This window comes from Halichoerus grypus, chromosome 3, assembly GCF_964656455.1.
Source record: "Halichoerus grypus chromosome 3, mHalGry1.hap1.1, whole genome shotgun sequence".
Taxonomy (NCBI): Eukaryota; Metazoa; Chordata; class Mammalia; order Carnivora; family Phocidae; genus Halichoerus; species Halichoerus grypus.
The window spans coordinates 152,254,807-152,268,170 of NC_135714.1; the positions used below are offsets into that span (position 1 = coordinate 152,254,807).

Below are 13,364 nucleotides of genomic sequence, written 5' to 3' on the forward strand. Positions count from 1 at the left end.
CTTTTTGCGGGGAATTAAGTGAGATCATGGCACAAAGCCCCCGACACATTTCTTAGCACTCAAGTATCGGCAGCTCTTCCACGTTTGACTGATAGGCAAGTAGACAAGCAAAGGGTTGACTAGAAGGAAAGCTCAGAGCCCACTTAGCCTACCCCCTCGTTTGGCAGAGTCAGAACCTGAAGCCCAGAGAGAAGAAGTCCCACAGCCAAGATGGCGAGGCCAGTGCCCAGTTATAGAAACGCAGTCTCAGGGACAGAACTAGCTTGGTACAGGCTGGTACTCATGGCCTTTCTCTTCTCATCTCTCCTGGTTTCTTTCCCCTCTTGGTCTCAGGCTCCTCCTCCAGTCCTCACCTGAGGTCACCGTCCTGTCTTACAAAAGTCATCTGCACCCCACTCCCCAATGCCTGGAAACTCTGGCACCCTTTCACCTTTGTCTTCACATGAATCCTTGTGTCCCCTCCCCAAACTCTCAAGTCTGCCCACTGGAATTCCCTGATTGGCCACTTCTAGATTCCAAGTACTAGCTGGCCCCTTGAGCTGGATCCTTTATCTCCCCTGGAGTCACCAGGCTTCTGTCCCTTTAAAGTTTCTTTAGAGTGTTGATTTCCCTTCCTCTGACGGAGCCCAGCAGCCGAGTCGTGGGTGCTGTCTTCCCCTCCAATCAGGGCAATCTGCCCTTCTCAGAGACAGCGACAGGCCCCACCGTGGTGGGATCCATCAGCACCCACCTGCATCTCGACATCCTCCTGCGGTCTAGGCCACACTCAACAGATCTTGGATCATTCCCAGGGGTGAGGTGGTCTGCCACAGGTAGGAAGGCAGGGCGCTCTGCTTTCTTCTCTCTAAGTTCCTGTGTCCATTCCTCCCACAGCTGGAACTGGTTGGCAAGCCGTCCTTCCTCCCTCTGCCTGCCTCAATTCCTTTCCCCTTGTTTTTCCCGATCCGTGGGAGCTCTCACAGCTCCCCAGGTTTGTAGACACAGTTTGGAAACATGGTTTACATCTGTACTCTGTGTTGAAAAAAAAAATCAAAGCAACAAGTCCAGTGTTCCTTTGCCAAGGTTTCTGTCAGCAGGTAGAGCAGATACATGTTTTTTGAGATGTGAATGGATTTTTTTTCTTCTTCTATTCACTTATTATTTTGTTCCTCACCCATGTTGAAGCCATTGCCACAGGGAAATAAAGTAGAAACAAGAGAAGTCTCTTGGCTCAGATTGAGAGAAATGCGGTGAGTCAGTCTGGGCAGACAGGAGCCCAGGGGGTCTCACAGAGAGTCTCTCAGTACAGAGTCACATGGGAGTGGTGTCATGACTCCCCCACCCCATGATGTGGCACAGAAGTTCTGGGGTAAGGCTTGACCCAGGTCAGAGGCTGGCACAAGGCATGCTGGCAGCAGCCTGTGTGGATTGCTGATGAAGACCAGATGGGCTGCCCCAAAGTCCTAAACCCCATGAGCCCCACCCCACTCCCCCGAACTGGGGCCCAACCCTGGAGAAGGGGGGAGAGCTTTGAGTTCGCTGGGGTTATTTCCCAACATCCAGCAGAAATCAAGATGCTCAGACTAGATATTCTATTTTTGCACACTGAGTGTGGACCGAGATTCATATTCACCCCACATGAATCTACTCTGTCATGACTTCCCTGAGCCCTCCAGATGTTCTTCCAGAGGCTAAGACCACCTTTGTAATAAACTCCCTCAACCCACTCTTCTACCTTCTATGAAGCTGGCGTCCTTTTCAACAGCCTCTTTGTTTTCACAAATAGAACATTCTTCTTTTTTTTTTTAATGAATGATAAATGAGCCAAATACATATTCCTGAGTGTGACCTTGGGAAGGTAAAAGAGAATAAAGCCAAGGGATAAATTCAGCAGTGTGTTGTCTACCGTTAAGTTTGCAAAGGGGTCATGGGAGACCTTTAAGATAGTTTCACAACTGCCTTAGAGAGACACCCCATGGTGTGGCCAAGCAGAGTGAGGAGCTAGGAGGTCCAGCCTGAGAGCCAGGTGGTTGCTGCTTCTCGGTGTGACCACAGACAATGGACTGTGCCTTCTGGGTGTGCCACTGGGAACTGGGGATACAACCGGGTGGTGCACCTGGAGAACAAGGGTAGAGAGCTGTGTTCACCTGGTATGAAGCTCAAGACCCTTGCTACCCTAGCCCCCTGCTGGGCTCAGTGGCAGAAGTGGTCAGCCATGCCTGCTGGTGTCTGGGTCAAAGTGGCCGGGCCACAGAAGACTCGTGGAGGCTGAGACCTTGGGATTAGAACTTTAAGGATGCCCAGGATCTCTCCTCGGGGAGATGGGCATTTCAAGCAGAGAAGAGGGCTCGGCACAAGCTCTGAGGTGTAATGGGCAACAGGGAGTCATAGGGGACAGGACTACTGGGACCCACGAGCCTGAAGAAGGATGACGGGAGGGAAATTGGGATGGGAGACCAGATATCTGGTCCCGTGAGGCCTGGGCTTTTTTCTCAGGCACTGAGGAGTCAATGAAGATTTTTACCCTGGGGGTGATAGGGCCACATTTGAGCTTCAGACACATCTTGCCGGCCACACAGAGGACGGACTGCGATGTGGGTCACTGCAGGCAGAGACAGGAGCTCTAAGGACGTGGCAGTCATCGAGTCTAAAGGCAGGAAGGACCTGAACTAAAGCAGTGGAGATATGGGGACAGAACTGAGAAAGGAGGGGACAGATGTTACCACAGTGCTGCCCTCACTCAGGGAAACTAGTGCATGTTCTAGCTCACCCTCTGGCCTTTGCTAAGACTCCTACTTTCCCCAAGCTTTAGGTCTCTTCTGAGGGGAGCAGAGCCTCCTCCTAGAGATGCCAGGGGACTTAGTCACCCTTCGCAGGATGGTGAAAGACCAGGCAGAGATCCTGAGGATTTCAGAGCCTCCCTCTGCAGTGTGAAGTCAGGCAAAGGAAGGCCACTCCCAGGGAAAGAGGCAGACCTGGAGCCTCCTTCATCTCCTTCCTCTACTGCTCTGTGGCCCCTCTTGTGACACCCCTCGCCCCCACCCAGTGGCCCTGTGGAGCTGCTGACCACCAACACACCAGTCTGAGCTCTGAGGTGAGGGGAGTAGGATGGGGATGCTCCCTCCCTTCTCAGGACCTGCTCAGACTAGAAGACAGACATTGCTTGCCATTTGACAGCAAAAAACTTTGTACAATGAAAAGAATGAACGAGAAGAACTTTAGGGAGGATGGTGCTTTAGCAACTGGATTTCTGCAGCATGGATGAAACTTGGGAATCTCTTTATGGGGCAGACTTTATTCCTTCACTTTGTTGCAGTGGCATTTGTGATGGTGGGTTTTGTGATGTTTTGTTGTTGATAGGTATGTGTGTGTGCCTGCGTCTGTCCGTGCATGTGTGAGTGTGTGTGTGTGTCCACGTGTGTGCATAAGCCTGTGTGTCTGTGTGTCCGTGCGTGTGAGAGACAGACAGAGAACATATCCTACACCCATAACCTCCTTCCCTGAAGAGATTTCCTTTTGTCCTTCTAGTTATAAAATCCTTAAAATGGAGTCCAAAATGGACCAGCTTCCCCCAAAGAGCACATGCCAGAGAGCTCCAGGATAGCCAAGGCAAAAACCACAAAAACTCCCTTCTCAGGCCAAACCTCACGGGGTGGGGAGCAGGACACCCTTAGTCACTCAGGCCGACCTCCGACAGCAAACCCCCACACTGGAGACCTTTTCAAGCACATGCTTGGTGGAGACCGGCTGGCAGCAAGGAGCTGAAGGTATGTAACCATGAAGATTCATAGAGGATCTTAAATAGCAAACTATGACATTATATATGGACAAAACCAGCTTCCAAGGGCTCGTAGTTCTTCCCCACTCTGTTCATGCCTTTTCTTCATTCGATTGTCAAGGGGCTTTCCGATCAACAGGAAGAGAAGGAGCAAACACAGAGGTGTCAATTGGCTTACACGCAGGCTGGCTTTCCGTGGCGGGCTTGACAACCCACAAATGAATCAGAGGAGGGGAATGAATGGGGAGGATAGTGGAGTGCACATCATGAGAGTGGCTTTACGTGCAGGCAGCAATTAGAGGAAGCTGATTTGAAAGCAGAAGGCTCCAAGCCCACTGGGATGAATGTTGCAGTGTCATTTGTCAGGAACCCAGGGAATGTGACATTGCATTCCCTGTATGCCATGCTCAGCCTCACCGAAGGCCTCCTGGAGGAAGTTTTTAAACCCTTCTCCTATGCCACAAAGGAGTGTGACCTTTCTGCAAGGAAACTGTCGTTCAAGCCAATGAGATCTTTCTGAAGGCCAGGGTGCTAGCTCGGAGGAAGGCGTCAGTCACAGGGCCCGTCCCCTGTGATGTCTGAGCCAGAATACCCTCTGGGGTATTATTTTCACTTCCCATTTGCTGGTTCTCAGAGGCCACTTGTCTTGGTTGACAGGGTGGAGCAAAGGAACCTGGGAAGATTTATTTGACCCTGAAGACAAGGGGGAAGCTGGCTATTTTCTCGGACGGCCCGGGAGGCAAGCAGCTTCAGCTAAGATAAGGCTCTGGCAGAAATATGGGCACAAGGGACACCCCACTTTACCTCCTCCACACCTGTGATAGAGTCTCCAGGCCTGGTTGTCATGACCGACGGGAGCAGGTGTTGCCCTGCCAATCTCAGCCTCAGACGGTTGCCAACAACGAGCACTCCGTACTTCACTGAGCCCTAATCCACTTGAGAAAACATCTCTGCTTTGTACATCTAGCTGACACTGGTGGCGAAGGCCTCCCAGGAGTGATTCTTGGAGCAGGAAGAGAATCCCATGTTGACCCATGTTCCCATGACATGGAAAAGCCACGTTCACCCCTTGGCAGTTAATCAGAAGCCAATCCTTCTTGTGCTAGCAGTCCCAACCCCCCCTGAATTGTTGAAATCTGACGAAAGCCAGAAATGATCTTTGCAGAGGGTTGCCCATGTCCTCCACAAAAGCGCTCATGCAAGTTTGGTTTTTTTTTTTTTTTTAAGATTTTATTTATTTACTTGAGAGCACAAGGGAGCACAAACAGGTGTAGCGACAGACGGAGAGGGAGCCCAAAGCAGGGCTCAATCCCAGGATCCTGGGATCATGACCTGAGCTGAAGGCAGACGCTTAACCAACTGAGCCACTCAGGCACCCTGCTTGCCTGCAAGTTTAAGAAGCTCATAAGCTCCAGGAAACTCATCAGAGGTCTATGGTCTCCGAAAGTTAGGTCACCAGCAGCAGGAACTGGTGCAGAGAGGGTCTCTACCCAGGACCACGCACACCCCTCCTGCCACCAAGCACACAGCAGGACCCCCTGGGTACCTAGGCCTCCTTTGCAAGGCTCAGGACTCAGGAAATCCCAGGAGACAGGCTATGCTCCCCTTGTCCCTGCTTTGCAAAGCCAGATGCAGACAGGACGCTGATCTGTGGTTTGAAACTGAGATATTCTGCTTCTCATCAGCAGTGTGCCGGGCCCAACTTGTACAGGTTTGTGGGAGTCAATTGTTAAATTTGGGGGAATTTTGTGAGCTATTTGCTAAGCACATCACTATTCAAAATTAAACCATACAAAATTAAAATTATATAAAATAAAAATTAAATTATATAAAATATAATTAAATGAATTAAAAATGAAGGTAATAAACACTCAAATGTCATCATTCCCTAGTTATTTCACCACATTTCACTACTATCTCTGTTCTTGAGGTTATCTGTGTGGTGGAAATGCTATCTAATCGTCCGCTATTGCTCGTTTCTTCCCAGCCCTGTGTGCAGCCGGGTCACGTGGGCAGCTTGAAGCTGGCTCTCTAGGGGTGTTTACACCACGGGAATAGGCGAGGGCTTCAAACCTGGGGCCGATTTGCCTCTTTGTTGATTTTCTGGACTTAATACAGTGATGGAGGAAATGTTAATAATGTAGGTTCAACTTCAAAATGTGTCCTGTTTATAGCCGTTAATAGCACAAAAAATTGAGAAAAGTTTTTTGAGTAATTAAAAACTATTAGCCAATTTAGCAAAGAAGTCAGTGACGTCACTGCCTACGCGCAGCGTGCGGGGCCGGTACGTCTCTGTCACTTTGGTCTTGTTAACATAAATGAAGACATCAACGATGTCCGTGTCACCCCTACACTCGTGTGTCAGTCCACGGCCATAGCTTGACCGTGGACACAAGAACTTGGCAAAAGTCCACAAAAGCACTCTATGGAGAATCGATGCCTCTATGGCTATCTACTTATAATAAAGAATATTACATATTTTGTTATTATTTGTAAATTATGTGTTACATATTCTTTATACCAGTACAGTTTATAATAAACTTACGTGTGTATATGTGTGTACATGTGTTTCCCGGAAAGCTGGTTGTTGAACATTTACCCCCACTGCTGTCAGTCTAGAAGATACCTATCTTAACCTAACCTCCCCCACCCCTGCCCCCGTCCCCGCCCTCCCCCTCCCTGCTGCACTGACAGGTGCCAGGGAGTCCATCAGACAGACAGACAGATAGCACAATATGGAAATGATTCCTTTGCACATGAATGCATAGGGAAAAGAGATTTGAGCCTTTCCCATAAAGCCGCCCAAACAAAATCATGAAACGGATTATTACTTTTGATCCCATCTCCAAATGCAATACTTAAAAAAAATAAATTTATTTGGGGGCGCCTGGGTGGCTCAGTCGGTTAAGCATCCGACTCTTGATTTCTGCTCAGGTCATGATCTCAGGGTCTTGAGATCAAGCCCCATGTCAGCCCCACACTGCGCATGGAGGCTCCTTAAGATTCTCTCTCCCTCCCCTTTTGCCCCTTCCCCACCTCACCCCTCCCCAACTTGTGTGCCCACCCCAACCCGATTGTGTGCTCTCTAAATAAATAAATAAATAAATAAATAAATAAATAAATAAATTTCTTTTAAAAAATCTGATTGTACTATAGATATGGTGGGAATAAAGGGAAACTTAACATGAAATAACTATATATGATCTTTGCAACAATACAAGGTGGAATATCTAAAAATAGGCAGTGAAACAAGCTGTTTATGTACCTATAACAGACTCACAGCTGAGCATTTCACCATAGGGTGGCCCCCTTGGTAAAACAAACACAAAGAATTGGTCTCTGTTTTGTACACAGAAAGGGAATTAACTCTTACTGAGCACCCACACCATACACCAAGCTCTTTCAAAAATGCTGTTCTGTTTTGGTTTATTTACTTATTTATTTTCTGGGGCTTCCAAAAAGATTTGAAGCTACTTATAAAAGCAAACATGAAATAAATAGGAGAGAAAAAGAGACGAAGAAATCAAAACCAAAGGTAGATTAGGGTAGAAAAACAAATTTGAAGGTAAAGCTGGTTACACAGAAATACAGACCATGAGATAGGGCTCCCCAATTCCTAGTGGGTAGATGCAAAGTAGGCTCTAAGCGTCCTGGACATGGGAAATTATCGGTTTATAGAATCAGGGTCTTTAGGACATCCATTGCTCCAGAGAAGCATGGATTTCCCAGGTCTGGACCCGGACAGGAATTCTCCTGCGACTCCTAGGGTGGTCCTGAGTGGAATGGTGGACATCAGTCTCAGTGGCATCACAGTAATGATGACCTTATTTTTTATAGCAACCTTCAGCTCGAGCGTAGGATGACATGCCCTCACGAGGAAAGGGTGCCCGAACCTGACTCTGGAATGCAATCCCTTGAACACCCCAAGCATCAAGATCCAGACACACAGCATGTAGACTGACTAGCTTGGTGGCGAAGGTGGGAGGGAGCACACCCAAAATATCTGGATTCATTTTTCTCAGTCCTATTAAACGCATTTCCTCTTTGAGAAACATAACAAAACCATGGTCTTCCTCTTGAGACTTCAAAATAAATATTGTGCATAAAAACAAATTTAAAAAGTTACAATATGCAGGGGCGCCTGGGTGGCTCAGTCCTTAAGCGTCTGCCTTCAGCTCAGGTCATGGTCCCAGGGTCCTGGGATGGAGCCCTGCATGGGGCTCCCTGCTCGGCCGGCAGTCTGCTTCTCTCTCTCCCACTCCCCCTGCTTGTGTTCCCTCTCTCGCTATATCTCTCTGTCAAATAAATAAAATCTTTTTTTAAAAAAGTTACAATATGTAATGTGCTTTTTGCAAATTACAGGGACTCCTCTGGTGATTCTCACATGGAGAACTGGGTAGAATCTAGGTGGAAATATTGTATACTTCTCAGTTGCAACCCACCTAAGAATTAGGGCTTTGGGGTTTAATTTTTATAACGCCGTGATGTGCTGTTACTAGCAAATAAAGAAGTAAGACTCCAGGGTAAAAGTAACCTACCTGAGTTATGTCAGTATAGACTGAGGTCAAACTACTGTTATTTCACAAGGACATTTGGTGATTTGCCCAAGGTCACATAGTCAGAAAGCTGCAGGGCTACACCTTAAACTCAAGCCCTCTGGTCCACAGGCTGGCCATCCAACCTCTATGCTAGAGAACCTCTCAGCCACAGCCGCTTTGCTGTACTCCTGTGCCCACGTTCTTTCTAATTCCTGGGATCCACAACACAGAGATACAATTAAATATCATTACTAAATATTGGACTTGGTGATTCCAAATATTTGCGGTTGGCTGATCCTTTTGGGAATGTGATAGAAGCCAAGAGCGCTCGGTGTGGGAGTATGCACATTCACAAAAGCTTGCAGACAAGTTCAGAGAGCTCCTAGACCCCATGAAACTCATCAAGGGTCTGCAGTCTCGGAGGTCGGAATGCCTGGCTTCATCCATTAAACACAGACCACCTCATATCCTTGTAGACACCACAGAAACCTGTGCAAACATTACCTGAGAGTGAGGGCCTCCTTAAACTCTGCACCCCAGGTGACTCGCTCGCCTCACCCTGGTCCTAGCCTAGCAACTCAGGTATCAAGGTATGCGAGGAGGCCAGCAGAGAGAGGTAAGGACAAGGCACCCAAGAGAACCTCTTTCTACGACATGGTTTTGGAAACATCAGCCCTCTGGTGAGAAAGCACACAGCGTCCTGCGTTGAACAGAGGTCCTGCAGGGTCAGCAGGGACCATGGCACAGCTTCTCCTATGTTCCAATCACCCTGCTCAATCTAGTTCTCATATCCAGGCTTGAAGCTGGGTGTACCTGCTCCCATCTTACAGAGACCTGGGTCCTTCGCTCATACTTGTCCAGCTGGAAGTGGCAGAACCAGGTCCTAGGGCAGAACGGGCTGGCCCCAAGGCTCAGCATCTTCCTCTGGATGATACTGCACCTTGCAGCGAGCAGAACACACCAGAGACCTAGTGACAACCACCTTCTTCCACAAGGGCCCCCATTAAAACCCCGGGCGTGGCGACGGCAGCGAAGCTCGCTGTGGCTAAGGGAGGTCATTAAATCTTATGTGCGTTCCTGCCTTCAAGCTTTCTTCCTCCTGTCTTAATCTTCACTGGCATTCCAGAACTTGCCCTTGTTCCTTTCCCTCAAGAACCATTTCACAGGACACCCACCCTGCTCCAGACACCATCCTGAGTGCTGAGACCCAGAGAGGGATGTAAGGGGGCCAGCTCCCCATCCCGGGGGAGCTCAGATCCCGAACTCCTGCAAACTGGGAGCCCTCGGCATGTGTTGGAGGTTCACGGGGACATGGGGATGGATTTGGGCCCTGGGGACAGAAGAGAAGGCAATGACCCTGGTCCAGGAGTTAGAACAGGTGGGACTCGCCTGGATGGGAGGGTGGGGTGGGGGCCCAGGTTGAGGGAGCAGCAGGGGCATGGCCTAGAGCGTTCCACAGCAGCATGGGGCTGGCTTAGTCCAAGCAGGCGGGTTGGCAGTGGGGGAAGCTCGAGCTGTGACAGGAAAAGGACTCGAGGCCCAGTGGTAATCGCTGCTCTCACTTCTGATCTTCATCTAACTGTTGTGATTTTCATCTAAGTGCTGTCTTCCTACAGCTTCACGATTCTTTCTTCTTTCTCTAATCTGGCTGGGACTTCACCCTCCAACCAGGGCACACCCGCTCTGTTGGGCCTGGGCAGGGGGTGGAGGCGTGCGGGGGCAGGGGGGGGCGTGTATGTGTGTGTGCACGTGTTGGGGCGGGTGGGGTCAGGTCACTCCAGCTCCCCTGTTACCTCCCCACACACCCGACCCTTACAAGCAAGGATGCTGGCCCCTGGTGGCTCCGTCTGGCTGGTGCAGACTCGAGGGAGGGCGGCCCAATGGGCTCCCAGGCCACACTCCTCAGGCCACAGCGGGGCTCCGAGGGAATTGGTTCCCAGCACGGCTCACAGCCACTTGGTTGTCCACAGATTCTGTGGGGATAGTTGGGCCCGGACGATGGCAGATTCCATCCTGGTATTCCATGCAGGGTCAGGGCCCTCACTTGTCTCTGTTCGGGCCTTCCGCTTCCTCACCAGGGAGAGGGTCAGGTTTGGGGCTCTGGGCATGCACCTGGAGGCCTGCGAGCCTGAACCAGCACAGTGAGCGCTGCTGGGCAGACAGAGGCTGGGGTACTTAGCCCTAAAGCCCCTGACACAGAGCTCAAAAAAATGTGTGCTGAATAAAAGAATAAATGAATGATGAAAAATGCCACAAAGAGAGAGAAATATAGGGGCGCCTGGGTGGCTCAGTCGGTTAAGCCTCTGCGTTTGGCTCAGGTCATGATCTTAAGGTCCTGGGATCGAGCCCCACGTCGGGCTCTCTGCTCAGCGGGAAGTCTGCTTCTCCCTCTCCCTCTGTGCTCTCTCTCTTTTCCGAATAAATAAATAAAATCTTTAAAAAAGAGAGAGAAATACAGAACTTTCTGGGACTAAGGTGGGGGTTGAGAGAGACAAATGGTTAAAAAAAAAAAAAATGCAAAACGCCTCCTGTGTTCCAGAAAGTTCAAAGAGAGGGCAGGGACCACTGCGCCATGGATTCCAGTTTTCCCAAGCAGGCTCACCTTTTGACCATGTCTGCTCTAAGGCAGGATGAGTATAATCTTTTTTAGCTTTTTATTTTGGAATAATTTTAGGTTTACAGAAAAGTTACAAAGATAGTCTAGAGACTTCTTATATACCCTGCACTCAGCTCCCCCTAATATTACCGTCTTACCTAACTATGGTACATGTGCCAGAACGAAGAAATCCACATTGGCACAATGGTATTAATTTAACTCCAGACTTTATTTAGATTTCACCTATTCTTCATTAAATCCTTTTTCCCCCTAAGACCCACTCCAATCCAGGATGTGAGTTCCGAGTTTAGTTGTCACGTCTCCTTACTCTCCTCTGATGTGTAACAGTTTCCCCATCTTTCCTCATTTTCTGTGACCTTGACAGTTGCAAAGGTCAAGTATTCTGCAGATTGTCCCTCACTTTGGGTTTGTCTGATGTTTTCTCATGATGAGACTGGGGTTAAGGGTTTGGGGGAAGAACAGCACAGAGGGGAAGTCCTTTCTCCTTGCACCATAGCGAAAGTTATATAATACAACACGACTTATCCCTCGAGACATTAACCTTGATTCACCTGCTTGAGGTGGTGTCTGCCAGCATTCTCCACTATGGAGTTACTGTTCTTCCCTTTCCATACTTCATTCTAAGTCCCTCCGGCACTGAAGGTGAGGGGAATCAAGCTCATCCAGGAAGGAGAAGTATCTATATATATCATGCACAATTTTTCTCTCTAACTATGGCAGCACGATGATAACAATTCTTTAGTTCCTTCGTAATGTAGATAGTTGAGGGTGAAAGTAATGGCCAATTAGCAAACGACTGGAACTGTTGCCAAAACCCTAGAATTTTAAAACTCCTCTCAAAATATGTTATCAACTGTTCATTCCTTTTCAGAAACTGATCTCTTAGCCCCAAAAGTTATCATTAAACCTATTCCATCGCCCTCCCCCCTGATGTCTGAAAAGTGGAAAACCTTACTTAAAAACAAACAAAATTTTAAAAGGGCAACAACCAATCATTTGCCCTGAGCCAGACACTCCCCATACATCACTGCTAACCTCTGCCCTGTCTGCCCCTTAGGGACAATTACCCTTGTTTATAGAGAGGCTGAGTAACTTGCCTGGAGCCCCACAGCCGGCATGCGTGTGCCCACCCCCATTCGCACCCCACAGTCTTCTCCTATCTTTCCTCTGTGGCGCAGTCATTGGCTTTTCCAGCTTAGAAAGCCCAAGAAGCAGAATCTCCCTGGATGGATGAGCTTTTATAAATCAAAAACAAAACAAAGATGCAGAGCCTTACCTTGATAATGCTCAGCAGCTTGTCACCATAGCTTTTTCAATCCCAGCGCCCTTGTGATGCAGCCGCCTTCTAGCGATAACCAGCAACTCCTGATAGAATCCCAAAGAAAAAGCCCATTCTGGTTGTTTCAGTTGGTTCCCGGAGCTCGTGGCTTCCTGCTGGTGGCAAGCACCAGGCAGAGGTGGCAGGCTCCCCGATCTGTGGTCAGAGCTTCAGCAGCTTCCCCCAAGGAGCCCCGCCCCTCCCACGGAGCACTTTGAAGGCTTCTGTGGGTTCACTGGGTCCAGTGGGCACCGCTGACCCAGAAAAGCCTGGGAGGAAAGACCACAAGCAGCTAGCTGGTCTTTCTCAGGCCCTGGGCCACACTGGTTCCAATGACCCTCTGCCACTAGAAAGTTTTCTCATGGGGTTTTGGTTTAATAACATGGGTGGTGTTTTCCTGCACCAAACTTGGCAGAGTTAGTAAACCTCCAAGCTAACTCTGCAAGGTATTTCACTCTGCCTTGCAGCATTTATGTGCAAGACAAGAAAGAGCTTGGTCTCTGCTGCCTTGTGCCATCTGTGTGAGACTGGGCAGCTGTTCTCTCAGCCTTGTTGGTTTTGTCTTGTCTTCCAAATAGTGCCAGTAATACCTAGCCAGAGATACTATGGGCACGAATGATAGAATGGGTGTGAGTGACGAGCACAGAATTGGCTCTTGATAAATGCTAATTCTCATTTTTTTTAAAAAAATAACACTCTAGCCAGTCATTGATTCTGATCACAGAGCCTCTTCCATTGTCCTGCTTCACTTGGCTCTGAAAACTCAGGGATAGAAGTGGATGGGGAAAGGACCCTATCATCTGGAGTGGTGAGGTGCAGTCCTGTACTACACCAGCCGAGGGATCAACAGGACCAAGAAGGTTGCTGAGACAACCTCAGGAGACCTGCTGGTCCAACCAGATATGGTAAGCCACTGGTCACCTGCTTTCTGATCCAGGGACCAAAGGGAACCCATGGGCACTCTCCTGTCCTGCCTTTATGTCTGGGAACCTTGGCAGGGATGGAGTTCAGACAGGCTTGCTTCTACTCCTGGCCTGGAACCACTGTCCAGAATCTCAGTTTCCTCATGGATTTTAGGACTAAGACAATAATTTGCTGTGAGTTTGGGGTAAGAAAGAGCTTTCTGCAGATGTT

General features: G+C 48.9%; 1 protein-coding gene across 1 annotated transcript in view; it reads right to left on the minus strand.

Annotated features, from left to right (window-relative positions):
• The window catches only part of BLK (BLK proto-oncogene, Src family tyrosine kinase), a 71,230-nt gene extending 58,674 nt beyond the window's left edge, over window positions 1-12,556 (minus strand). Inside the window, exon 1 of the mRNA XM_036092353.2 lies at window positions 12,189-12,556. The gene's annotated coding sequence lies outside the window, so the exon portion shown is untranslated. The remainder of the gene's footprint in view (window positions 1-12,188) is intronic.
• Between the last annotated feature and the right edge of the window lie 808 nt (window positions 12,557-13,364).